The 24,948-nt window shown below is 32.8% G+C and overlaps 1 pseudogene; it reads left to right on the top strand.

Moving 5' to 3' along the window:
- The window catches only part of LOC108301809, a 108,843-nt pseudogene extending 107,518 nt beyond the window's left edge, over nucleotides 1-1,325 (top strand).
- Nucleotides 1,326-24,948: the final 23,623 nt, after the last annotated feature.

Here is a 24,948-nt window from a genome sequence, read left to right as displayed (position 1 = left end):
ACTGAGCCACATAAACCTTTAACTCAGCTGCTTCCAGGAATTAGTCAAGAAACACTGAATTTCCTGGGACACAGTTTTGACATTTAGCCCCATGAATCGGTTAATAGCTGAAGTGCTCTCTCATCCTTACTTGAGCATATATTCTTTTCCAATGGATGAGCCAATTTCAAGCTATCCTTTTCCTATTGAAGATGAAGTTGATAACATATTGCCTATGGATGAAACTCACAGTCACATTATAACTGGGAAAGGTACCATGATTGTCAGTTTTCAGAGCATAATTAGCCTATACATAACAACTTTGATATTGATGAATTTCAGCTTGATCCAAGAGCTCTGTCTGATGTCACTGATGAAGAGGAAGTACAAGTTGATCCCTGAAAATATTTGGATGGAGATTGGGAAAAGTATCTGGAGGATCCTGCTTTTGATAACAATTACTCTACTGAGCCTTGTTGGCAGTACCGAGATCATCATCAAAACAAACATTGTAATCTGGAGTGTAGCCATACTTGTAACTACAAAATGAAGTCGTTACCACATTTAGATAATTTAGTTTTGAGAGGGAGTGAAGTTAACCATTAGTATGAACCCAAGCTTATTACAGATCTTTCCAATTGGAAATAACAAAGCAAAGAAAAATATGATAAAAAAGGCAAATCAAAATGTGAAAGGAATGGATTGGTTAAAGCCCAAGCAGCGCTAGAGGAAGCATCACAACAACTGGCTAGAAAAGAAAGGGAAAAGAATCAGAGATTCAATTTTGATTCTTTTATTGAAGGAACTTAGTTCCCAACATAAGCCTACTGATATTGTTGATAAATTAAATGACTTGAATAGCTCAGTGTCCCAACTGTAATTGAAAAGTTTGATATTAAAGTCAGTAAGCCAAGGAAAACAGGAAAAAGGAATGGCAAATCTGGCTCAATTAGAAGCCTTGTACCAATCTTCTTGGGACAGCCAGTTTGTGAGTGGTGGGGAGGACTGTTTTCTCATAAATCAGTTTTGTGAGGTAAGGAAGGATGAACATTTTGTGAAGTAAAACACACTAGTTATTTGGACAAGTTCTTTCGCAGAAAGAAGATACTGAAATGCTAGAAACTGAGCCGACAGAGGATGGGAAGCTTGGGGAGAGAGGAAATGAGGAAGGATTTCTGAACAACAATGGAGAGTCCCTCTTTAACAAGCAGCTTGAGTCCATAGGCATCCGGCACTTAAGTCAATACAGGTCACATGTTAACGAGAAGGTGTTAACCTTCTGGTATGAAATCTTCCCCCAAATTCCTCATAAAACATATGGCAGCATTCTGAAAAATCTGAACTAAAACACTCAGCAGACATTTATCTTTGTATTCTTCATGAAATGTGTTTTGTCTTTTTATATTACTAGTGTTTAAGTCATTTTTTATTTGAATCAGATGGTGTCATTTAGTAAGGATTTTTATTAGTTTTTGGTTTTTAAAATCCCGACTTTCTTTTTCTACATGTGAGATAGTTTTCATTTTAACTGGCATGTCATTTGCACACAAAAATAAGACGAGCAAAATAATGCAACACAGGAGGAGACAAAAGTAATGCACTAAGACAAGTAAAGAACACTCTTTCATAGAACAATGATCTGTTTTACAGGAAACAAACCTTGCCTTGAAATTTACACATTGAGACTGTACATAATTGCATGAAAATATCTATTTTTTTCTAAGACTTTTTCATTCATATTTTCAAGTTTTTCATACTGTACACATTGCTTAAAACACATGATACCAGCAGCAACTGAAAATGAATGCCAAATTTGGTACATATGTCTTATCTACCTCAAGGTAACAAAAGTATGTGGCAAAACATATACCACCCATAGTGCTTCACAATATGCACTTTTATTTAGCCAGCATTTATTGTCATAAACTATTCTTAATAAGACTCATTCGCTGTTTATAAATGTTCTGGCATGCATTCTTTATAGTGAAGTGTTAAGGCATCACATCTTATTTATTTTAGCAAATCAGTATATTTTCTGTATTTAATTATAAAAATTAAATTAGTTTTTAAAACTTATTTGAAAATACACTTTTTCCATTTGGCACTATGGTTTGTTGCATAACTAGATGAATATATGATGTCAGTTTATCTTAAGACTATCCATGTACTTAATTTACTTAAGAGTTCATCTTAAGTAATGTACTTACTGTATATAGGAATTTGTATTTTGGAGGTGCTTGACCTATCTACAAAGAAAAATTAATTAGGAATTACGTTATTATAAAATGCTCCTAGAAGTCCTGATTGTGTTTGTAAAAAAATATTAGACTTATGTGCATGGAAGTAATTATGATACCTCATTACTGTAATTTAAAAGTTGTACATTATAAGACATATTGGTTTTACTGTATGTTTTTACTGAATGATCTAGTCTCCATCCCAAGGCAAGCATAAATAAAATTAAACATTAAAAAAATAAAAATAAAAAGATTAAAGGTTAGAGGTTAGTTTCAGATTTCCTTGTACACTCAAATCCCTTTAATATGTACAAATACTTTCCAATTCTAACATCCCAAGTTTTATTAATTCACATCATCTTTACTATGAGACTTATTTAATTTGAAATATGGAGCTTCCTTGTTTCTTATTATTCAGATTTATCAAGTTGCAAGAAACTATAATGCTTACCTAACACTCAACATCAACACAAAACGAATGGGACAAGTTTTAAAATCATACAGAGTTAAAGAAATACAAATGAATTAAACGACAAAAAGTGACAAGACATTTATATTCTGAAAATAATAATGAGAGAAAGAAGAACATGCCATAAAAGAGTTAGGAAAACAACTGAGATTGTCCAAAAAAAAAAAAAAACTCAGCTATATATGTTACCACCTGCCAGTTATTTCCCTCAGCTCTTCACCAAATATTCAGCAATATTATACTATTCTCCAGAGGCAGGGAAGGAAGGGAAGGGAAGTTCAGAGAAATTCTTCCTCAAATGTGCAGGGTTTCCTGTATATTTGAAGCAGCAACCTTAGCAGGCTGGAGGTCAAGAAAAGAAAGCTAAAAAAAAAAAGGTTGTTACCAGTAACTTGAGGCTTTCAAACATGAAAGACTGGAAACACACCCATATAACTGAAAGAAACACATTCAGGGAAGTCTAGACCATCATAGAGTGAAGAGCATTTGCTCTCTGAAGGTCTTGGGGAGACCTCAGTGCTCAAAAAAGATACACTACAGCCCAGCAAGCAAGGGGTAGGGCTGGAAAGTAAAAACAAAACAAAACAAAAAACTCCACAGTTCCTCCAAATTCTAGCAGCTGAGACAGAAAGTGTAAAAATATTTCTCATATTTACAAAAATTGGTAGCTTGACTGGAAACCAGGTAATTTTTCAGAATGTTGTTAGTACACATTTCCTAGATCTCACTAAAAGGAATGTGCTGTTACTAGCCTAAAAGTGCTTAAAGTCAGTAATAAAGACAAAACAAATTTCAGATCCATACATCTACAAATCAGAATGACTTAGACACCTCTTTAGTAGTCTGAAAAAGGTGGTGTGCCCTTTCTGAAGGTAAATACAATTTACTGTACTTCTATCTCTACTGATACTTATACAAACTTATCAGTATACAATAAAACACTGTAGGACACATGTAAAAATAACAAAACTAGACACTTGTTCAGAAGAAACAGCTAATAAATGCAGACCCAGAGATTTTCAAGACCATGAAATTATTGACATGGGCTTTAAAATACTTGTGACTAAAATGTGAGAGGTTCCAGAAGAAAAGGTTAATGAAATGTGTAAAGAGGTGGGAAAATTTATCAGGGAGATAAAAGGTATAATAAAAAAAAAAATAGGATAGACCCAGTGGCTCCCAAAAAATAGGATGTAATCCCAGGACTTTCGGAGACCCAGTGAGTGTACTGTTTAAGTCCAGCAATTTGAGACCAGCCTGGGACACATGGCAAAACCCCATCTCTACAAAAAATATAAAAATTAGCCAAGTGTGGTGGTGCATGCCTGTGGTCCCAACTACCTAGGAGGCTGAGGTAGGAGTATCACTTGAGCCCAAGATGCAGAGGTCATAGTGAGCCATGATGGAACCATTGCACTCCAGCTTGGGTGACAGAGCAAGACCCTGTATCAAACAAAAAGGGATAATAATGATGAAAAGTGCCATGTCCAAAACAAAATATTTAATAACTTAACAATAAAGAAAACTATCAGAAAGCTTGAAGATCAGTTAAATAGGAAGAATCCCAACTAAAACTTAAAAATGAAAAAGTAAACATAACGTAACAGTTACATGTATTGTAGTCCCCTCAAAAAGAGAGAGGATGAGGCAGAATAATGAGGTAATGAATGACACGTTAAAAAACTAGGGAAAGACATCAACCCACTGGTCCAAAATGCTCAACAAGGCAAAAAGGATAAATACCAAGAAAACTATGCCTATCTACAGAATAATCAGGTTCCTGAAAATCAAAATAAATAACAATTTGTAATAATAGCCAAAGAACAAAAGGCTCATTATATATGGGAAGAAAATAATATAAATGGTGGCTACCATTTTAGCAGAAATAATAAAAGCCAGATGCATATGGAATGATAACTAAATGCTAAACACAAATAAATAAATAAATACTGTAAAATCTAAGATACTATCTCCAGTGAAAATATCTTTAAACTATGAAAGCAAAAGAGGTATTATCAGATAGCCAAAAGTTAAGATAGTTTATCTCCAGCAAATCTACACTCTAATACATTAATATACAGTACATTAATAAATAGAAAAATAAGTTATTTAGGTTGAAAGAAAGAAAACCAAAATTTTTAGAAATGCATGAAGGTATCAAAAAAGTAAATAGCTGAGTAAACATAAAAAAACTTTAAATTACCTTGATTATATTTATTTTAAATTTAGTTACATTTATAAATTTTAAAGGACTTGTTTATTTTAAAAATAGTAAAAAAAAAAAATTGGACAGTAGAGCATATTTGGAAGTAAATTATGATAACCTGAGAACAAAAAATAGGGAAAATAAATGGAATTATACTGTTATGACTTTTATAAGGTTCTTATGCAGACCGTGAGGTCATATGTTATTATTATTTAAAGGTAGATTATACTGACTTAATAATTTCTGTTGTAATTTCTAATACAAGAGATATTTTATTGACAAAATAAAATACCCCCAAAAAGTGTGATTTGTCAAACAGAAGACCTGAAAGGAAGAACAGAAAAAAAGTACAAAAGTGACAAACAATACCGACATGGAACACTGAAACAACCTTATCAATAATTACATTCAATGAAAATGGAATAACCATTCCAATTAAAAGAGCTTACTACACTGAATAACAAAACAAGACCCAAACATATGCTGTTTTTAAAAAGCATCCTTGACACTCATTCAAGTTAAAAGTGTAGAAAATAGTCTCACAAAAACACTAAGCATAAGAAAGCTTGCATAGCTATACTAATGGCAGACAAAGAAGATTTCAAGACAAGAGTACTACTAGAAAGAAAAGAGCATGTTTTATGGCAAAACAAAAACTCATCAAGAAAACATAAAATCCCAAGTATGTATGCAGTTAATATTGCAGAGTTTCAAAAGGCATCAATCAAATTTGACAAAACTAATGGAAAAAAACAGATAAATCCACAATTGTAGTTAGAGATTTTAGCCAACTTTTCTAAGTAACCATTAGAATAAGTATACCAAAAGTCAGTGAAAATATAGATTTTAAAAACATTATCAACCTGACCCAATTGACACTCATAGGATATTACTACTGACTGCAGAATATACTTTTTTTTTAAGTGACCTGAAACATTCACTAAGATAGACCACATTGTGGGTCTTAAACAAATGGCAATACATATCAAATAATTAGAATCATACAGAATTATTCTCAGACTACAATTATATCATATTAGAAATTAATAAATACATCTAGCAATATACTTATCATACATAGGAATTATAGAAATTTTAATATATATATGATAATACAGATTTGAATAAATATATCTGAACAAATATAAATACATAAAATGAATACTATATATATGTATAAATATAGAGAAATTATAAATATGTAAAAAATCTATAAATTAGAGGCCCATATACAGGATGCCCAACATACAGGAAAATTAGAGAATACATTGGGATAAATAATAATAAAACCACAGTGCATAAAAACAAAGGATGCATTTATGCCAAAATAAAAATTTTTAGCTTGAAATGAAAGTTTTTAAAATGAATAAAAGTCAAAAATAATAACCTAAGAGTCCACTTGAACATGCTAGAAAAAGAACAGCAAATTATATTCAAATAAGAAGAAAAAAATTAAAAATAAAAGTAGAAACCAGTGACATAGAAATTGAACAAAAAGTTGGGAAAATGAAGAGATGAATAATTGATTTTTTAAAAAGATTAATCTAGCCAAAATGATCAAAAAATATAGAGGAAACAAATTAACATCATAAGTAAGGCATTTAAATGATAAGGTACATTATAATAAATAAAATTTATTATAAATGTTATTTTTGAACCACATAGATCTCCTAAAATGTAGATCATTATAAAAGACCCAGCAAATGGATCAATTTCAGAAATAATGTGTTAAATAAAAGAAGACAGACATGGAAGAATATTTATTCAATAATTCCATTTATGCGAAGTCAAAAAATGGATAAAATAAATAGTTACAGACATTTAAAAGTCATGGAAGCTGTGACAGGGAGAAGAAATTATTGAAAATGTGCATAAGGGAAATTTCTGGTGTGTTGAAAATGGTCCACGTTTTGCTTTCTTTTGTGTTTAGACAGGGACTACACAATTGTTAAAACTAAACAATTAAGATGTGTATTTTATTTTATGTTACCAACATCTCAATCAGTTAAAAAAACAAAAAAAAACTTAAAAAGTTTTATTCTATGCTTGGAAGAGAGGTTGAGCCTTATCATTCTCCTACTTTTGACATCTTCAATGACCTGATAGTCTTTTTACTTAGCTTTCCTTCAATCCACTGGCCCTATACATCTCTTCCTGAGTGTTTTTCTCCTCCTTGTAAGACTTTCTCAAAACTATTTGTACTTTCTGAAATAATATCCTCCTTAATATATTCAAATTCTACTGAACCTTCAAAGCCCAATTCTATTCTCCCCTAAGTCTTGCCCATCTAATCTTGTCATTATTATTAGTAACATTAATATTATTATGAATAATAACTATCATTAATTGAAGATAGTACATGTTGTACCTAGTATTGCCTCCTATGCTTAATCACTTCTCATAATCACCCCATAAAATAGATCATATTTCTATCCCTACTACAATAAACGAAGGCTCTAAAGCAATTTGCAAAATATCACACAACTAAAAATAAACAGTTAACATTGTCTAACTATGAAAACTGTGCTCTTAAGCCCATTATACTACATTTAATCTTATTCATTCTTTTGGCCAGTACAACTAAACACTTTAATATATTCTTTTATGTTGTTACTGTCTCTTAAGGATAAAAACCAGGGCTGTTATTTCTCTTACCCCTCCTAAAATACTTAACATATTTATAGTCACATAGATAGGAAAAATGTAGTTGACTAATTGAAAATAAAGATATTGTCTCCATGACTCTGGGTCTAGATCTTTGCTTTAGATAAAGGAAACAGCCACATAATTATGGCTAAAATAATGGGAGTTTTGTTGATTTATGACTAAATTGTTGCCAATACTATCATTTGTCTGACACACCCTGCATAGATTATACTGTAATAATGTTTACAGCAAATCTCTTAAATATTGGCATGAACACACACATGTTTATTGCAGCACTCTTCACAATAGCAAAGACTTGAAACCAACCCAAACGCTCATCAATAATAGACTGGATAATGAAAAATGCGGCACATATACATCATGGAATACTATGTAGCCATAAAAAAGAATGAGTTTATGCCCTTTACGAGAACATGGATGAAGCTGGAAACCATCATTCTCAACAAACTAGTGCAAGAAGAGAAAACAAAACATCATATGTTTTCACTCATAAGTGGGAGTTGAACGACGAGAACACATGGACACGGGAATGGGAATATCACTCGCCAGGGCCCATTGGCGGTAGGGGGCTGGGGGAGGGATAGCATTGGGAGAAATACCTAAGGTAGATGACAGATTGATGGGTGCAGCAAACCACCATGGCACATGTATACTGCACGATCTGCACATGTATCCCAGAACTTAAAGTGTAATAAAATAAATAAATAATAAAAATAAAAACATTGGCATAAATATAGAGACACAGTTGTTGTGTGTACAAATATTTAATATTTATCAGATATAAAATGAAAGCAAAGTTAAATCATTTGGAGAAAAGCTTTTAATATAAAATTAAAGCTAGAGATGTTTTATTTTACCCCTTTGTATTTCTAAAAGACCAAGTGACAAATGTGCATTGTAATTTGAGTTGCCATTGTTACATTTTGGAAATTTTCCCTCATCCTTTGTTTATTTGATGAAAAGGTAAATATTGTCCTTTTGAATATATCAGGTGTTCTTATTTTATATCAGTGAATACTCACTGTGCAAGCTTTCTCCACCCTTACCACTTCTCTTGCTTTTTGGAATATCACAGGTAATGGCATTTATTTGGCTCCCTTGTCTTCTGATTTTCAAATAGACATGACCAGTAGTAGCCATGGCAAAATTTGAAGGATAAAAGCAGGGTAAAAAAATTCAATGTATTTCTATCCTTCTCTTTCTACTTCTGCTGATGTCTCTCTCAGGGATCAAGTATCCTGCTGGTCCAAACTTCCATCATGCAGCTTCCCAACTGCCCCCACAATTGTAACTCCCATAGGAGGACCTACTTTCTGGTCTCTGATAACACCACTTCTTTATCTCATCTCTCCAGCTCTCATATGTGGTGCTGTCCTGCTGTTGTTAAGCTGTAGGTTGGTTCACCTTCTGCTTTTTTATTGCCTCAGCTCTTCTCGCTTAAAAAAAAAAAAATAGACAGCAGGTTCCAGTAATTTCCCTCTGTATTAAATCTCCCCTCTTTTAAAGACCTGAAAAGGTGTCTGTTTTCTTATTTGGACTCTGACTGATACCGTTAACTATCCTCTTTTAAATTAATCAGTTAGTACAACCAATGTTCATATGTTACAGTAATATACTTCTGAGTAGTAAAAACTTCTCACAAAACGAGTAAGCAATTTAGGAAAATTCTTTCATTTTCTTTCTTGCTCATTGAAGTTGTGATGACAGCAATTAGTAGCACTATGGAAGCTTCATTGTCCCTATTCTTGTTGATAATTAAAGCTGCAAGTCACACTGATGATTGTGAACACTAATTTCTGTTTTGGTCAGTGCTTCCTCCTTATTTGAATTTGTAAGTCATGTTTCGATTTCTGATTTGATTTGCCAGGAAACTGAATTGGAATGCGTAGCATAAATTACCAATTAATTAGTAGCCAGTAGAAAACTTTCAGTAAATAAAATGAAATGGACATATGTTCTCACCTAAAGATGACAAACATCTCAAGTAGCATATCAAAAGGAAAGTAGTCATACTTTTGAAAGATGAGAAGACTAAGGCAACATATTTTATCCCTATGGATTTATTAGTGAATTAGCAAATTCTGCTAATCTATCTCATTTTTTTACATCATGAATATATATTAAATTTTAATGACTTTCTAAAATACTGTGTAATTGCTCTGTCTTGAGATAAATCAGAATATACTCTGTTAAACTCATTGAAGTTCAGGACTTAATAGGTTTACTTTAGAGCCTCACACCAAGATAAACCCCCAAGCCCCTAACACAGACATCTAAAGCTGTATTGAGAGACGTTGTTGACTGTTCCCTAGATAGACATCTGGGAAACTCAAAATTAAAGCTTCCTATGTCAGGAATAGCAAACTAAAATGTATTCTTTGTTTCTACTGTACTGATATGCATAAAAACAGGAATAACTTCATGCTCTACCAAGGCCAGAGCATTCTCTGATAATCTGTCAATGTATTGCAGTGTTGTTAATTCAATAACAAATGTCTACAGAGTGGGTCAGTGGAAAAAGACCTGAATCCACAGTTGCTATCACTTACTGCCATCAACGTCCTCTGTCAACAACAACAGCAAAAATAGATAGTCTACTGTAGACATAAGTGATGATTTGGAAACAGGATTTAATGTCGCCTAATGATGTATAAGCTTGGAAGGCATGCTTCATCCTTTGGATTTTAGCTTATTCATCTATAAAGCAAAGAGTCTCTATGACTGATCTCCAAGTCTCTTCTTTTACCTCTAATGTTCCTTGACTTGTGAGTCTCAACCTCCCTTTGTTTGGCAATTTTGTCTCCTTCTTAACTTGGCTAGATGTATAAGGGAACATAGGTAACAGGACTCCCAAAGAACTATGATATGGATAAATAAATTTATAGAAAAGCTAGCACTCATTTTTAAAAAACCTATATAGGAAAAAATGCTAAACTATGTAAAAAAGCTACTGACCATCAACAAGTAAGACTGAGTGAGGTGAAAGTTGGGTAGCTCAGCTAGAGCAGAAGCAAAAAGAAAACACCAAAGAGAGAACAACTCAGGAGAAGAAATCATAATTTTCTTGTGTGCACTCCCTAAAGTTCAAGCGACAGTAAAGCCACTCACTTCATATTTACTCTTCTGAGATAATTACAAATAAATGCACATAAAACAATGATCTTTTAAACCAAAACTTCGAGTAGCACGAATAATATGGAAATGCCCCCTTTCCAATTTAGTAGGTATATACCCTGAGCTAGGGAACATTTTCTTTTCAGTCTAGTAGAAAGGAATTACTTGAGCATCTGACAGAGAGAATCTCTTTAAAAAATTTCTAACCTCTTTTTATTTCATTTTTCATTTTATCTCATTCTCAGGTCACTGGAAGTTTACCAAATGGAAAATCCATTCTGTGATGCAGTTTTACTTAAAAACAGAAAACAGTTTATCATGTCAAGTAAGTTTATTTGTGCGTTTTTACTCTATGAACAATTTATTCTTGGAGAGTATTTGAGATGTAATTGGGTGAAAGAATATCACACAACAGACACATATTTCTGTGTTTGGAAAGGAATTCACTTTGCAATAGTGAAGGAAAATTGAGCTGCTCAATATGGTTGCCAATGAATACAATCGTAAGGCGTATAATGAAAAAAAATCAAATAGCTCCCCAGTTTTCCAATCAACTCAAAGTTCAATCTGTAAAATCTTTTGTGCGTTTTCAGAACTGGTTGCCAGAGTTTGGAGGTTGTATCACTCATCATAGGATAGGACATGTAATCCAGTTTTTTTGTACATAAATGGAGAACTCAGTACTTTGATAATAAAATGAAGCTTCAAGTTTCCATTAGTAAACTGTGTGACCCTCACAGCATATGATCACAAAGACTATAGAAGCATTATATAGAATCATTTATGTTATTTCCATCACAGACTCCCCTATCTCCTGACCAATCTACCATCTCTGAATAAAGAAGGGAAAATCATCCTTTCAGAATCTGCTTCAGAAAGTTTAAGCACTAGATAATTCTTTGAGGTCAGGAATTTTAAATCCTAGACATGCTTGTCAAAATAATAAAATAGCAACAAAAGCAATAATAATAATAGTTTTCATAATATTAAATACTTATGTAAGGATTTATATACATTGCCTAATTTAACTTTCATAACCCTGCTAAAGTAGATACTGTGTTATGCATTTTATAAATGAAGAAGGCAAGACTTGTAGAAGTTATATCAAACAGCTAATTAATGAAAGATTTGAGGTGTGTCTGTTATCTGATGGACTGCTTTCAGGAGCCAGCGGATTCTGATTTTCTTCTTCCCATTTCTCACAATTGGAAACCCTAAGTACCTATCCTGGAGATGAAAAGCAGTAAAGCAGAAACGACTGCAAGCATTTTTTAAATATAAAAAACTGTTATTTAAAAAAATAAGCTTTATCAATTTAGCACAGAGTGACCTGTCTTGAACTAGAAAGGAAAAAGTTCAGTGAGAAATATCAAGATATAGTTGCTAGTTTTACTCCTTTCAGGTCTTATCCACTTATATTGCTAGATATTTTATCAATTACATTGTTTTGAAAATTATTTCATATGCTTAATTTAATGTTTCTTAGAGGAGAAGTTTGCAAGCCTATGCAGCAAATTCTTGATTGATTTTAGAATGGTTCACATAGGTTTTTGTGAGTGTTTGTGATGCTAAAATAATGCAGTATTTTCATTTTTTAGTATGAGTAGTATTTAAATGTTGTTTTAAAAGGTTGCAAGATGTGTTGAGTGCATATAAGTAGAGATAAGCTGAATATATTCATAACCTCGTCAACACTTGATTTAAAATTCAACTGCAAGATACCAGCCCCCATAGCGATTGTTTTTTAAACAGCTTCATTAAGCTACAATTCACATACCACACACTACACCCACTTGAAGTGTACAATTCAACGTTTTTAGTATATTCACAGGGCTATGAAATGAGCATACCAATTTATTTCAAAAATTTTGTCTCTTCTAAAAGAAATATCATGCCTCAGGGTAAATATCCATTTTACCCCACCTCTTTCCCCAACCTCCATCAGCCCTGAGAAACCACAAATCTGCTTCTTGTTTCTAAATTTTCCCATACTAGGCATTTTAAATAAATGTAACTATTTAATCTATGGCTTTTTGTGACTGGCTTATTTTCACTGAGAATATTGTTTTAAAGATCCAACCATCTTGTAACATGTATCTGTACTTCATTTCTTTTTACCGCAGAATAATATTCTATTTAATGGGTTTGCAATACTATATTTATCCATTCATCTGTTGATGAATATTTGGGTTGTTTTCACACTTTAGCTATTATAAATAATGCTACTATGAATATTGTGCATTGTGTGCAAGTGCACACAAAAATTTTATTCTACCTAGGAACAGAATTGCTGGCATTTATGATTAACTTTATTTTTAACTTTTTAAGGAAGTGTCAAATTGATCTCCTCAGCAACTGCCCCATTTTACATTCCTACCAGCAATGAATGAATATGGATAAGGGATGCAAATTCTTTACATCCCCTCCAAGAGTTATTATCTGTCTTTTCGATTATAGCTACCCTAGTGGGTGTAAAGTAGTATCACATTTTGTTTCTGATTTGCATTCCCCTAATTACATATCTTCTTTGGAGAAATGTCTATTCAAATCCTTTTCCCTTCTTTTTTTTTTTTNCTTTTGTTGCCCAGACTGGAGTGCAATGGCATGATCTCAGCTCACTGCAATCTACACCTCCCAGGTTCAAGTGATTCTCCTGCCTCAGCCTCCTGAGTAGCTGGGATTACAGATGCCCACCACTATGCCCAGCTAATTTTTTTGTTTTTTTAGTAGAGATGGGGTGTCACTATGTTGGCCAGGCTGATCTTAAACTCCTGACCTCAGGACCTTGGCCTCCCAAAGTGCTGGGATTATAGGCATCAGCCACCACACCTGGTCCCCTTTTCCCATTTTTAAAATTGTTATGGTTTTTTATGGGTAAACTCATATAACACGAAATTAATCATTTTAAAGTGTACAACACAGTAAAACATTTTAAAGCATTTAGTACATTCACAACATAATACAACTATTTTCTCTAATTCCAAAACAAAACAGGTGCTCAATATAAATCACATTATTTGTATGAACTATCTAGACAAATTGTTATAGTATGGCACAAAGCCCCTAAGCATGAAAAACACTCTTAGTGGTCAGAGCGTTCTGTGAGCTCAATTTCCAGTAGCTGGCCAAAAGCTTGTGATGAAAACAGGCCCTTCTTGGGAATACACAACGTTTGAGAAACTCAAGACTGCTGGGTTAACCCTTTCCCCTACAACATGTATCCAGAATATATAAATAGCTGTTAAAACTCAATAATAAGGCAAACAAACCAATAGAAATGGTAGAAAGACTTTTTAAAAAACTGCATTAAAGAATATATATAAATGGCCAAAAAGCACTTAGAAAAGATTCTCAACATTTTCCCTCATCAGGGAAACGAAAATTAAACAATGAGATACCACTAGACACCAGCATAATAGAATAGAATTAAGAAGATTGACAATACCTTATGTTGGCTTCAGTGTAGAGCAGTTTGAACTCTCATATATTTTGGTGAGATTGTGAAATGGCACAGAAACTTTGGAAAATAAACATGCACTTATAAAGTTCAGCAATTCCTCTTTTAGTTACTCACCCAGGAAATTGAAAATATATGCCAACACAGACTGATATTCAAATGTTCATAACAGCTTTATTTGTAATAACCCAAACTTGGAAACAATCCAAATTCCCTCGATAGGTGAATGAATTTACAAATTGTGGTGTATTCTTGCAATGTAATACTACTTGGAAGTGTAAAAGCATGAACTTCAGATACACATACTACTATCACATACAATCACATACATATATCTCAAAAATGTGATGCTGAGCAAAGGAAGCCAGACATGACAGATGATCTGTGGAATTCTGCAACAGGAAAACTAGTCTATAAAGTTGGAAAACAGATAAGTGACTGCCAAAGGCTACAGATGGGGGTAAGGGAGGGTTAACTACAAAGATCACAGAAGAATTTGGCGGAGTGAAGAAAATGTTCGATCTTCATTAGGATTGTGGTTGCATACGTTTGTCAGAACTCAGCAAACAGAACCTTTAATATGAGTGTATTTGTTATGTGAAAATTATCCCTCACAGAAGAAGATTTGTAAAAAGTGAAGTGGGTTCACTGCAGTAATATTCAACTACATTTTATCACTCATCTTCCAGTTATGTGAGTAAATAAAACTCCTTTTCACTAAACCAAATCTGATTTTCTGTTACTTGCTTACAAAAGTATCCATACTGATATATCTCATAAATCATAAATAATATGTAATATATACAGATAAACCAGTTATTTTATGTATAAAACTCATGTATTGCAAATAATTAGGTTTTAAAACTAGTTTTCACATATTTTCATAGTTTTTACTATAGTTACCTTTTAATCTACATTTGAACATATATTGAGTTCCCAACCAAAAATCATACATGTCAGTATTACGTTCTTCCCTCAAGGTGAAATTTAAACTATAATAAAATCCTTAGTTCTTATATGATATATGTGAAACTTGCTTTTAAGTAAATATTATTACATGTTTAATTCAAATATACATACATATACCAATAGATCATGACTTTTATGACATTAGATCTGAAATTCTATAACATGTATTAGGTTAAAACATAAATATTCAAAAATATATTTTTTAAAATTTTCAATATATAAGAGATTTGGGGTAGATAATGGACATATAGATGGACAGATAGATATTTACAATAAATGTAATCTAAATTTGAGAAAAGCTGATTTATCATATTAGAAACTGGAAAAGTCACATTCATGGGTTACTAAATATCATTATAGTTTTTCCCCTTCCTTGGTTGTCAGTAAGTGACAAAATAAAGCTCTCTCACTTTTCATGCTTTCATGTATTCTTTTCTATCAATGAACAGCTTAAAGAAATATATAAAATGGACCAAAAAACACAGATTGCATGATCATCCCAGAAATAATGAACACATAAAGGATTTCCATTTATTTCTAAATTGTGCCCTTTATCCTTCTGTCTTTCTTTTTCTGTATGTTTTCCTAAAAAAGCAGTACTCTGCGGGACAGTAACAAGGCTTCCGTTTTGTTATTTTTTTTGGATTGGATATGTGCTTACATTTCAGCAATATGTTAAATCACTTTTCAAACTAATCTTAGAACCTCTTTCTGAGGTGACCCTATTTTTATCTGACCAACTTTGGGATCATTTTATGTACTGAAACCAAAGTTGATCATTCTTCCTTTTTCATTAATGACTAGACTAAACAGACACATGTCTGGCTAACCTAAGTTGCTGTGTAGTCTTGCATGATGCAGTAATGATGATGTTGAGTTCTAATTCAGTTGATGAGAATATTCGCACCTTAATTTCCTTTTGCGGCACCTTTATGATAGTGCTCTCTACATAAAGTCCATCTATGCAAAATAAATAAATAAATTGATTTATTGCTTATAAATTAATAAATAAATTTATTTATTTATTGCTCTGTGACCTCATTCTGTCTTCAATAGATTAAGGAAGGAAATTTTGAAATATTTAGTAAAAATTTCTTCCGAAACAGAAGAATTTTGCTAAATAAATATTTAATTAGTATTAGAGAGACAATAGAAGACAGTGGTCAAAAGAATGCATTCTTAATCAAACACTCTTCAGTTCAAAAAAATGTTCCAGTTAGTAGCAGTGTCACCATGGAGATACTTAATCCCTTTAAGCTTTAGTTTCCTAATCTATTAAATAAACAAATTAGGATGGACAAAATTAAATTACAAATAAGGAAACAAAAATATACTTAGCAAAGTAAATGACACAAATAAATGTTCAATAACTTTTATTCTTAAAACTTGCTATTGTTATTATTATTATTATTGCCAGTTTCTAATAATAACACTTTATTTTCATTATTTGCTAAACTATGGAAGTACAAAGATAAATGAAAGCATCAGAAATGGTCTTGTTCAGTTCAGAGTCAATAATGAGGAACAAGACATGCTAACACATGGTTTAATACAGTGAGATGATCTCTATCGTGATATGAAAAATGTGCCATGCTATTTCAAGGGAAGAAGATGTTAAAGATTAGTTCTACCTCAGAGTAAGAGAAGGTAAAGGCTGACAGCTGTTGGAAATATGACAAGAAAATCTTCATTAATGCTGTGACATTTAGGCTTCTTCATAGACTACTGTCTAGGTCTGTTCAGCTGAGTCCCCCATTTTCCACAAGGAATATTTCAGAATTTATCTACCCCTCTACATATTTATAATACTCTCTATCCTTCCCATGTTTTTAACAGATGACAGTGTTTTTCAAAGAAGTTTTGGAATAAAAAGAAGCCATCAGACTGTAAGGCTCTATTAATTTCATTTTTCCTGATATGGAAACCTATTTGCACCAGATACGTACACTGATCAATGTCCCTTTGTTCCTTTTATATCAAAGGAACTGAAATCTCCATGTGTACTTTGGATCTTATCTCTTCTACCTTCTCGGAAAACGTTGTTATTTCTTCCTCCTTCTCTCTTGTGTGTTTAACATCTTCTGATCTGGTTCCTTCTAGTTGCCTTTTAAATATTGTTATCACCCACAGAAAATAAAATAAAACAAACACTTTGATATGGTTTGGCTCTGTGTTCCCATCCAAATCTCATCTTGAATTGTAGTTTTCATAATCCCCATGTGTCATGAGAGGAACCTGGTGGGAGATAATTGAATCATGGAGGCAGTTTTCACCATGCTGTCCTCTTCATAGTGAGTGAATTCTCACAAGATCTGATGGTTTTATAAGGGCTTTCCCCCTTCATTTGACAGTCATTCTCTCTCTTGTTGCCCTGTGAAGAGGTGCCTTTCACCATGACTATAAGTTTCCTGACACCTCCCCAACCATGCTGAACTGTGAGTCAGTTAAACCTCTTTCCTTTATGAATTACCCAGTCTCAGGCAGTTCTTTAATAGCACTATGACTAATGTACACCTCCAGCTACTTCCTGGTCTTCTCCCTTTCATAAGCAAACTTCTTTAGAGAATCTTAAAGCTCTGTTCTCTTTTCATGCCGCACTCTTCATCAGTGATGTCATCTATGCCAAGGACTTCAATTATCACCAGCATACTATAAAATTCTAAGCTCCCCAACCAGCTAAATGGACCCTTCTTGTCAGCCAAGGGCATTCCTAAGTTAACCTGAAAAACCAGTTCAGGCCATCATGGGAAGTGAAAGTCCGACTTGCCTCATTATACTCTACTGCCTTTGGAATTCAGGCACAGCTGGCCATCATTTAACATTAAAACAGACTTTAAGGCTGACAAAGCAGACTTTTTACAGCAGTAAGATACCAACATGACAGATAGCAGGCCCTAAATGGAAATGGCCCTGCAAAGCTGTATCTCCTGATCCAGGAGAGGATTAACTAAGAGTCTGGCACCTTTTAAAGTCTGATAAGAATTATTTACAATGTATTCTCTCTGAAGCTTGCTACCAGGAGGCTTCATCTGCATAATAAAAACCTTCATCCTCACAGGCCCTTATCTTAACTCAAACACTTCCTCCTATTGATTTCAGGTCTTTCAAACAATTGCCAATAAGGAAATCTTTGAATCCACCTATTACCTGGAAGCCCCCACTTTGAGTTGTCCTGCCATTATGGACTGAATCAGTGTCCATCTTACATGTATTGACTGTCTCCCTAAAACATATAAAACCTATAGCCCAGCCACCTTGGGCACACAGACTTAGGACCTCCTGAGGCTGTGTCACAGGCAGGTCCCTAACCTTGGTGAAATAAACTTCTAAATTGATTGAGACTTCTCTCAGATGTTTTTTGGTTTATAATACCAATGACTCATATCCAACTGCCAATTGACAGCTCCTGTTAAGTGTCTCAAGGCACTTCAATCTCTACATATCTAAAGCCAATTAATATTCTCCAACTCTTACAACTTCCTAATAATTTACTTAGCACAGTGGTCTTCTGATGTGACTAACTATGTATGATGAAAAGACAGACACCTGTTTTAACTAATCTATCTCCTTCATCCCATAATCTGTAACAGTCATATCAATTTTAGCCCTGAATAACTCAGTTCTGTCTTTTTCTCTATTTCCATTGCCACAATCATAGTCCAAGCTGCCGTTGTGCCTCATTCCAATAACTGCAGTGTCCTCTGTATTAGTTTTCTACTACCAAGTAACAAATTACAACAAACTTAATGGCTTAAAACAACACCACAGTATTATCTCACAGTTTTGAAAGTTAAAAGCCTTGCATGGAGCATGGCATAGCTAGATTCTCTACTCAGGGAATCACAAAGCTAAAACCAAGGTTTCACATAGACTGAGTTCTTATCAGTAGGCTCTAAAGAATAATTCATTTGTAAGCTCATTCCTGCTGTTGGAAGAACTAATTTTCTTGCAGCTGTAGGACTGAGATCCCCATTTCCTTGCTGTCTGCCAGCCAGGAATTGCTCTCAGCTCCCAGAGGCTGCCTGCATTCCTTTCCATGTATCTCCCCTCATTTTCAAGCCATCATTGGTGCAACTAATCCTTCTTGTGCTTCAGGTTTCTGACTTCCTCTTCGGTGATCTGCTAAAGTGGGAGTTGAAAAATGAGAACACATGGGTACAGGGAGGGAAACATCACACACTGGGGCCTGTCAGGGGTTTGGGTGCAACAGGTGGAATGGTATTAGGTGAAATACCTAATGTAGATGATGGGTTGATAGGTGCAGCAAACCACCATGGCACATGTATACCTATGTAACAAACCTGCACATCCTGCATATGTATCCCAGAATTTAAAGTATCATTTTAAAAAAATAAAAGAAAATTTTCTACTTTTAAGTGGCTCATGAGATTCGGTCAAGTTGGGTCCACATAATTCGTCTGCCTATGTTTACATTATAAAAGGTAAAATACATTTTATAATATAAAAATATCTACAAAATATCTTCACAGGGGACCTAGATTAATATTTGATTGAACATCTGTGAAAAGGTATGTGTACACCTGAGAAAAGGAATGTTGGGTGCCATCTTAAAATTCTGCCTATCACAGTCTCCATGCTTATTCTTAACCCTTTCTACAGTTAATTGATGCTTCAGCCTAAGCAATCATCCCACGCCCCATCCTGATACTGAACTTACTCTCTTACTTTTTTGTTAGTGTCTATATTAGATACAATGGAAAGTAAAAATCTCAGTATTTGTATAATTTTGATCAAAGAAGTGAATACAATTTACACATACTTGGAAGATAATCAGTTAGCATAAATGTTATCAGCAAGGAAGAACTACATAGCACCCAAATAAAATAGCCCCAAATACTCAAATATTAGATGACTTTTATAATGATATAATAGTTCAATTATATGAATTATGTGAGCATCTAAGTTGACAATTCTGGGGGTCACATTGGGGAACAGTTTGTGCAGACAACCCAATGAAAATTGAATCAAACCCTGGTGGAATAATAATAATAGTAAATCAAACAAAGAGAGGGTTGAAGTTTTGTATAAATACGCAAATTCAAACATGCATACTTAGAACTCTATTATACTGCAGACCTATTTCTTCTCCCACTGATGTAGTTGTCCATGTCAGTGTAAGTTAATTATGTTTTCATATTTTTATTGGTTAAACCATTACCAATTGGTATGCTGGAAAGACAGATTTTTTAGAGGAGGCAGTTTCCTTTCTTGGGAAAAAAAGGAATTGAAATGGGATGTTTGTGTTGTGGATAGCTAAAAGCTCTACAGAACAGTTCTATTTAATTATTATGACCAAGGAGGATAAAACTATTTAGCATATGGGTTAGAGAAGATATTGTCAAGAGAAGTCATGAAGGTATTGATGTGCAGAGGATGGGAGGAATAGCAAAATGCTTGGGATACAATAGAAGAAAGCATGAAAATTGGGAGGCTAGAAAGCCAGGCATAAAGTATATGGTGAAGAATCTTATTTTCCTGAAGTACTACAAAGGGTTTGGTACAGGCTGAAACTCATGGGCAGGAAGGCAATGACTTATTTCCTGTCTTCCAGCATCCTATGGCATCCCTGGGGAGAGGGAACAGCCAGACATACCATGTGGCTGTGTTTCATCAGAGAAACCACACCACCTCCTCCCTGCTCACTTTTAAAATGATCTTTATTTCTTTATGGAGCAACTTTGAGCTAGTGCTTTAATTTAATGAATTTGATAATTATAGAAAGTGAAATATATTTTATCAAAAGTACATACAATATGCCATAGTATATGTGTCTCACAGGACACAAAGCTGGTATCAAGTTGCTAACCCTATTTTTTTCCTATAGGAAATTTCTAAGAAGACTTGCTAAAAATTGACAGCTGGATTTGTTTTCAAAGGCAGCTCATGTTGAAATGAAAGAAATGGAAGTAAACAGTTTAAGATTACTTATTCCCAACATTATCAAAAGCCAAAATTTCCAAGTATTACTAGAGTTGTTTTGACTTTAATATTACATTGATTGGAAAACTCAGAATGACAAAATTCTTTTCTGAGGTTAAAAACATTTAAAATTATTTTTATTTTGTTGATCACAGGGGCATTAACTTATATTTGAAAAATTGAAGTGTATACATATGAGCCACTTTCAGTCTCTAGAAAATATTTGATACATATAAGAGTTCACAGTGTCTTTATAACTTCAACAACTCTATGGGTTCTCAAAGATTTGAAGTACATAATTTGAGAATCACTGGGCAAAGTGGCCCACAGCTCAGAAAAGGAATAATTGCAATTTGGATCTTTGTGGCACTGAGAAAGAATTAGAAAGTGTGTGGAGAGCTAGACTGGAACAGAGAAAAATGATAGGTGTTTTACAATCAGTAGGTCTGAGTAGATGTCTAATACAATGTTAAAATTATTAGAGATGCTAGTGATTTTCTGTTTATATTGGTGATTCTTCCTTTTTCATGAGAGAAAAAAACTTGGAGAAGTTAAAAAAAGGGTCACCAAGCAATATAACCAAAAGTATGACCCAGGTATCTTAAATCTTAGTACACTGCTTTACCCAATCCATTAAATTAAGGGAAATCTCTTAATGATTACAAAGATTTTTTACAGTATATTTTTTCTAATATATTTATGAAAATTTTAATTTGTGATTTAATGAACAAGCTAAAGGCAAGTTTTGATGTTGATTATACAGAAAAGAAGACAAATTATAAAGAATATAAAGCCTATATTGATTGTAATTTATATACAGTAATTTAGATGTTTTATATACAGTTTGATCTGAAACTTGAAAATACAAATTGAAATATTTTCCTTTCCAAGACTGGGAGCCCAAATAAAAAACAAGCAAATTAAAACTTGTTTTCTTCAATAAGTATTTGTGTTTGTAGCTTATTGATCATTCTAAGTCAGAATAATTATGCAGAAGAACTACTGGACAATACGGGACTGGCACTTCATCCTTATTCCCAAAATAATTACTTGGCTTCATTTCCTAAAATCTTAGATGGGGAGTTAGTTTTCTTTCTTTTGTTCTAACTATCAGTAAGATTGTTATTTGCTTCTGTTAAACTCTGATTAACAGAATAATCAGAGTTTAATAATCACTTAAGTGTAACTACTTAGTCTAGATTTGATCAAAACACCTGTCACTAACAGTAATATAATTTAAAACATGTATTATATGATATATTTATCTAGGAGTTTATGTGTGGTTAAAACAAGGGAAGTCCTACCTTGCATCTCTTTAAGATTACTCATATTCTTTTACAAAAAGGACCAATGTTGCATTTTGTTACCAAGAGGCTTGTAGTTCAAAAACCCAGGAGGGATAAGGCACCATGAAAAAATGGACATAGGAAATGAGGGCCCTGAATGCACAAGTCATGTGTCACAACAACACTGATATAAGGCCCTCCCTGCCTAGTCCATCAGATATTGTAACTGTTGAATTGAGACAACAAAAATAAATATTTAAGGTATCTTAAAGGTAGAAAATAGAAATTGAAACAGAAACAGGAAAAAGAGTAACAAAAGTTAAAAATATAATGTGAAGTTAAGCCACCAATAGAAAAACTGAAATAGTTATTAAATTAGAAGGTAAATATTAAATTAGTCACAAAAATAGAAAAGAATCAAGAATATAGAATATATTTTAAAAACTATTTTAAGTTAATAGGCATTCCAGAGAGAAGAAGATGTGAAGAAACAATATTTGAAAAGAATAACCGAGAATTTCCAGAATTTATAAAAAATCAGGAGTACTCAGAATCAGCTTCAGAAATCATGAACAGCTTATGAACAGAATAAACTGTAATTAATCTACAATATAGTAATAAAAAAAAAGAGAGAGAGCACATTATTTTAAATTACAGAATGCTAAAGAAGAGGTCTTAAAAGCAACCAAAGCCATACTGCCTAGAGAAAATAACAGTGAATCTAAAATCCTATATTGACCTAATTTATCATTCAATGTGACAACAAAATAGTAACATTTTAAGAAAAAAAGTAAGATATTGTGCTAATAATAAACCATCACTGAAAGAACTACTACAAGATACAACTTAGACAAAAAAGACATGTAAATTCTAAGAAGAACAAACGTGATTATATAAAATAATAAGAAAAATATTTAAAAATCTAGGGGCACAAAAAACAAGTTTAAAAAGTTAAGACCTAACTTCTAGTACCTATAAAGGGTAATTTTGATTGCACACTAACTTCCCACAGTTAACAATGATAAAAATTGTATAATTGAAAAAAAATATTTAAAGATTCTGGAAAATATGCAAAAGTAAATAGAAGCCGGGGGAACATTTAATCTAAAAAAAAAAAAAAAAAAGCTGCAACTGGAATAAATAGAAATTATGAGTTTTGAAATAGCTGATCTAAGGACATTGCCCAGTGCCAGTGGCTAAGCCTATGGAAAATGGTGGTGAGAAAAAATCCACAGCCCTACTATGTAAAAGTTCTAAAAATCAGAGTTCTGATCTGAGAAAAAGACTGGGAATGTAAGAGAGAAGTTGTGGCACTGTAAGTGACAAAAGAAAAAAAGAGTGAGAGACCAAAATTCAGAGTATGAATGGATCAACTCACTGCTGACAACTACAGGACACATGTATGAGGGAGACCCCAGGGAACACAAAGGAAAGGCTAACAGAGACCAGGAGGAAACCTACTCTTGAAAGGTAGAGTAATATGGAACCAGATCTGTGAGTTGGATGCTTTTCTTGGCTGAATGCCAGATTCAAGAACCTCAACCAACTCCAAGCAAGATAAAAATAAAAAATAACTCTTCTAGACACATCACACTAAAATTGCTGAAAGTCAATAATAAAGAGAAAATCTGAACAACAGTTAGAGAAAAATGGCATGTGATATGCAAATAACAATGATTAAATAAAAATGACTTATTATCAGAAACTCTGCAAGCCAAAAGACATAAAATGACATATTTATAAGGCTAAAAGAAAAAAGTTGTCAACTAAGAATTCTACATCCAGTGAAGAAAACTCCAAAGATGAAAGTGAAATGAATAAATTTTTATATAAACAAAAACTGAGGGATTATATTGTCCAAAGATCTGCTCTACAAAAATGTTAAAGAAAAAAAAATACTCTAGAGGGAAATTTGAATTTACAGAAAGTAATATAAAACAATAAAAAATCACAAAGCTATCAATATATATAAGTAAAGATATAGAAGACTGGATTGACATTAATTACATTAACCTAATTGCCAATTATATCAGCACTATACCCAACAACTGAAAAGCATATTTTTTTCATAAAATGTACATGAAGATAGAACATAGGATGGAAAATAAAATAAATCTTAAAAAATTGAAATTTTACATAATATGTTCCCTAGTCAAAATGAAATTTAATTACAAATAACAAAATAATACATCTAGAAAAGACTGATATATCTGGGAATTTAAAAGCTTACATTTAAATAACTCATGGGCCAAAGAAAAGATCACCAAAGAAATACAGAAAATATTTTGAACTAATGATAAGCAAAAGATGTCGATATTTTTGTATACAAATAAAGCAACATTTAGAAGAAAATTTTAGTTTTTAAGTGCTAATATAGAAAAAGAATGGCTAAAATCAATTATCTAATTATCTCCATTAGAAACTAGAAAAGAACAGCAAATTATATTCAAAGCAAACAGAAAGAAGGAAATAGTATATATAAAGGCAGAAATCAATAAAAATATAATCCAAAAACCAACAAATGTAAATATATGAAACTAAAGTCTGTTTTTTTAAGAAACCAATAAAATTAAAAATCTTTAGTAAGACTAGTCAAAAAACACACACAAATTATTAGTAGAGGC

This window comes from Cebus imitator, unplaced genomic scaffold, assembly GCF_001604975.1.
Source record: "Cebus imitator isolate Cc_AM_T3 unplaced genomic scaffold, Cebus_imitator-1.0 Scaffold37, whole genome shotgun sequence".
In the NCBI taxonomy this organism is placed as follows: domain Eukaryota; kingdom Metazoa; phylum Chordata; class Mammalia; order Primates; family Cebidae; genus Cebus; species Cebus imitator.
Note: the sequence above shows the minus strand (reverse complement) of the source record. Positions and strands in the feature narration are given on the sequence as shown.